Source organism: Echinops telfairi, unplaced genomic scaffold (genome assembly GCF_000313985.2).
Source record: "Echinops telfairi isolate 266 unplaced genomic scaffold, ASM31398v2 ScPeMD7_1;HRSCAF=3_0, whole genome shotgun sequence".
NCBI lineage: Eukaryota > Metazoa > Chordata > Mammalia > Afrosoricida > Tenrecidae > Echinops > Echinops telfairi.
In genome coordinates, this window is record NW_022103896.1 from 22770234 (window position 1) to 22775030 (window position 4797).

Sequence of the window (4797 nt, forward strand, 5' to 3'; positions counted from 1 at the left end):
CTGCGGGTCACGGGCTCACCTGTGATGCAGGAGAACGAGTCCACTCCGGGCTGGCAGCCATGACCAACTGCATGTCCGTAAACCCCAAGGAAAGACTTCAACTCTTCTGAGTGCTGGATCACACAGGATGCATCCACCTGCAGAGTGCCCAGTGCCCTACCGGTACTCTCATCCCTCATCCTTAAGCAGCTTCCTGGGCTTAGAGACCGCATTCCCGCCGACCCCCAAGACACGGGACATGGACTCGGTGGTTGTTGAGGATGTATCCATCGTCTTCAGCCAGGAGGAGTGGGCTCTGCTGGATCCTGCTGAGAGGAAACTACAGAGATGTGATGATGGAGACATGGGCAAACCTGGCGTCAGTAGTTCCACACGTGTGTTTTCCCAGAGGAACAAGGGAGAAGTCTGAGCACAGTAGAGATAGAACCCACCCAGGGACACTGTCAAGAAACACTGGGAAAGCAAGAATTCTTCGAAGACTGCGTGGAGGAAATGACTTTGGAATTAGCTAGAAAAGGCCTCTTGTGGGTTGAGGATACCACTTCACAGAGACCTGAGCTGCTTATTTTCCTGATTTTGGCAAGTCCTCTCACACCCGTGGTGGGAATTCCCTTCCTTTTTTCAATGTTCTATTTACTTTATAGCTAGTGTTTTTTAAATTGGTTCTCCAACCACAGCTGTGTGTGTTATCGCTCTCAATCCTTAAGTATTTCCGACTAGCTTTTTAGCCCTTCCCGAAGTGCTGACACTTGGAAATTTGCCCAAGCCTTTCTCCATTTACATCAGCCTTCATTTCCCTGATCATCTGGTTCTCTTTGTTTCACGTTGTATGCCTCAACCTGAATCACTGGGTGAAGCCTCTCAAAACCGTAATGAAGGAGCCAAGTCGTCCAGTGAACATGTAACGGTCCAGTCTGTGGAGAATAACACCTGGTCCTCCGTGTTGGGAACAACCTGGGAATCACTTGCTGTTCAAGATCAACGTAAAAGTGAGGGGATAGATTTCAGAAATCACGCAGTCGAGAACCTTTGTGAAAGTAATGAAGGCAACCAGTTTGGGAAAACTTTCGGTCAAATTCCAGACTTCACTGTTACGCAAAGAAAACCTCTGGGAGAAAGTAATTTTGAAAGCCAGGAATCAGCAGATTTTCTGGATTGCTCTACACATAAACATCAAACCATAGCTCGCGCTGGATGCCATCTTTGGTGTGATGGATGTGGAGAAAAATGCAGTGGTCCCTCTAAAACTCTTAATAAAAAGACATCCATTCCATGTCAGGTATGTGGTAAGAACTGTATTTGGAATTCTGTGACAACGTTCACTGGTGAGAAGTGCCCTCAATGTGTTGATTGTGCGAAAGATACCTATAGTTTCTCCTCCTTTTGGACGGATCGCAGAGGTCAGAAGCGTGAATATAAAGATTATTGTGGAAAAAAAAAGTATTCATGAGGGAGGGGGGAGCGGGGAGGGAGGGGAAAAATGAGGAGTTGATAGCAAGGGCTCAAGTAGAAAGCAAATGTTTTGAGAATGATGATGGCAACAAATGTACAAGTGTGTATGACACAATGGATGGATGTATGGATTGTGAAAAGAGTTGTATGAGCCCCCAATGAAATCATTAAAAGAAAAAAGAATGTAGCAAAATGCTCAAAACAAACCAACCAATAAACAAAAACAACTGTAAAATCTTTACCAGAACAGAACTCCTACATATAGCAAGCACTCAAAAGTCGTCATTACTATTACCATTAATTATTATACTAAAAATCCCCCTACATATGGCAAGTCCTAATGCTGCAAATACCCAGTTACCCCAGACCTGGAAGACACTACCCCCCTAGGATTCTTACCTCCAGACAGTCCTGTCTAGGGATGTGCAAATGGTTTGTACATGGCTGCTAACATTACAGTCGGTTGTTCAACCCACCAGTGACTGAAAAGGCAGTGTTTAAGGCCATATGCTTACAGTAAGAGATTACAGGCAAGAAAGCCCTCTGGGGCAGTTCTACTTTGTAACACATGGGTACCCAGGAGTTGGAATCAACTCAAAGACAGCCCATGGCAATAGGAGGATGCCATTCACTGGATGTCTACCATCAAAGAGAGAGAGAGCTCATTCCTCATTACCAAATAATCCTATGTCCATTTGGACGGATCTCATGTATATCCAGGAAGCTTCTCCCTTTCTTTGGCACTATACTATGGCTGACCCTTAATTTCCAGTCAGTCCTTGTCAATGGTCATTGATCACTTAGAATCAAAGGCTGAAAACAACAACAAAACAGCACAGGTGATGGACTACTGTAGTAACAAGGACCAGATTTACACTCCCACTGGAAACGTGGCGATACAGATGAAACAATGGTTTTCAAGCTCTGCGCATCAGAACCAAAGGGTGGGACGGGGAGAGAGAGAAGCGACTGTTTGCAAGCCTGAGCATCAGCGGAAGGAGCTGCAAGGACAGAGGCAGAGGATGCTCTGAGACCAGCAGAGCGCCCCCTTGAGTCTGCAGCCGAGTAGATTCCAACTGCTGTTTGGATGTTTCCCATGGTGTCCCCAGAGCTGTTTAATGGAGAAAAATGATCTTTTGATCAGCATTCTTCTGACGACTGCCTCTAACAATTTAAAAGCAAAACTAAGAGATCAGATTGTTTTCTGCATGAAAAAGAAAATATCAAGAAAATGTGTGTGTCTCCCAAATTATCTGGAATCCAATGAAATATCACAGCCATAATGAGAAATGGGAAGATACAAGCTGATGAGGGTGGGAATCGATGGGAATAAACACATTCACGATATACTACGGAACTGGTAGAAAATTAGACACAAAAAAGAGCGGCATGAGCTGATTCTAACTCGTGGAGACCTCATGTGTTACAAAATAGAACTGGGCTCCCTCCATAATGAGAAGCCCTGGTGGTGTAGTGGTTATGCACTGGGCTGTGATTTGCAAGGTCAGTAGTTCAAAACCACTAACTGCTCCTAATCAAATAATCAGTTATGAAAATAATCAGTTATGATCTCAGAAATCCCCAGGGGCACTAGCTGACCTTGAGTGAGCAGATCACCAACCTTTAGCTTAGTTGGGTGTGGGTGTGGGTGTGGGTGACTCATTTATACCACCACCTGGGGGTTAGCTGACACATATGTAACTGCTGGGCCTCTTGGGCTCCTAGATAGAGGCCTAGATTCTCCTCAATTAGTGGGAGGCTGAGGATTTGGCAGGCTGGCTAAGCTTCGAGAGGTGATTAAGTTTCTTTCTAAGGACCAAGGCGGAGCAGGTAAAAGTACACCAGCGTGCACAACTCAGGAAACAGGAATTCTCCTGTCAGGGCTCTGCAGTCACAGATTTGTGCCTGGTACCTGATCAGCCTTCCTATAATACTGTACATTGTATATCATAATAACAGCCTTGAACCTACGTTAAATGGGTTATTAAATCCAACAAGCTGAAGCCTTCCTGAGAGCAGCAGCCTCGAGATAGTCTTTTATTAGCTGTATGATCAGGAGATTGACCTACGCCCCCAGGAAACAAGTCAATGAAGGTGCCCTCGACATAGTTTTCTCAATCTTCACTTGAGTCTTGGAGTAAAAAATGCTGGAGGAGAATGCTGGTGAGGAGACCAGTAGAGGGTTCCGGTGCTCCCTCTAGAGGTCAAAAATTAAAATGTCGCTAACCTAGAAGACGATTTTTTTTTAAAAGAAAATCATGTTTTAAGATGAAACGACATCACCAGAATTACCACCCGAAGTGACAGATTTAAAAACATTCCTTTGATGACACAGTATCCCAACAAACTGTACCTCTTGCTTTCCAGGTACTTTGTAAGGCAAAACATATTTGGATGTTTAAGCTGACGTTGCCTTTGAAACAATCAGTCTTACATGTTGCATGAAAGAAGAGAAGGTTATCACTCCCCTTGACAAGAAGGAATAGACGCGGGGGACTTAGAATATGAGTATGGTTAAGATATTGCCACCTACTTCGTGCGTGGCATCTACCCACAGTTGTTAATAAGAAGAAGAATAGACTAAATCTCACAATGCACACTGTGTAAATACAGCCGTTCTGTCTGTAACGTCCTTAATAGTCTCGTGGGATGATAGAATCAAATGGAACCTCAAACAGCATCTTGCTTTGCCACCCAGACACTCCCCGAATTTCCCACATCATGGAATCATTGCTAAAAAGCAGAGGCACCATGGAGTTGCAGGGCCTTTGAGCGTGCTCTGATGTTTGCTTCCTTTTTACTTTTAGTCTATCTTCTGCAGCTATCTCCTAAAGCAGCTCAGGAGAAAGCGAGCTTTCCAGAGTTTCCTCCAGAAGGCAATTCTATGAAAGCAGTGTCCCAGCACTCTGGAAACCCAGAGCCATTGCCGGCTGGGTTTGAAGGACATGGGGAGGGCGAGCCGTCGCAGAGAAGGAAAGCCACCAAGCTCTTCATTTGGGTGTTAAGCCTGCTCTTCTGAAGATGGGGATAATAAGAGATCAATTCTCATGCTTTAAGCTGACAGGAACTTATAACTTACAGGAACTCTGATGGACATGAGAACAGAAAGTAAGCCTCGGGGGGTTGCATTCCGCTCCTCCACCCGTATATCAGCTGGCCCACGGGTTCTTGACCTGGTAGCTCACGTTGCCCTGTCCTCTGGTAACTAAACTGAAAAAGCCTCACTGCCACCCAGACCCTTCCGACTCACCTTGACTCAATAGGATAGAATAGAGGTGCCCTTGTGGGTTCCAAGTCTGCCAATCTTTATGGAGGAGACAGCCTCAGCTTTCTTCCATGCAGTGA

At 45.2% G+C, this 4797-nt stretch overlaps 1 non-coding gene across 1 annotated transcript; it reads left to right on the forward strand.

Moving 5' to 3' along the window:
* Positions 1 to 3886: 3886 nt before the first annotated feature.
* LOC115869022 lies at positions 3887 to 4015 on the forward strand. Its single transcript, XR_004045946.1, has one exon. It is a non-coding gene; the product is annotated as a U6atac minor spliceosomal RNA (small nuclear RNA).
* The last annotated feature ends 782 nt before the right edge of the window (positions 4016 to 4797 follow it).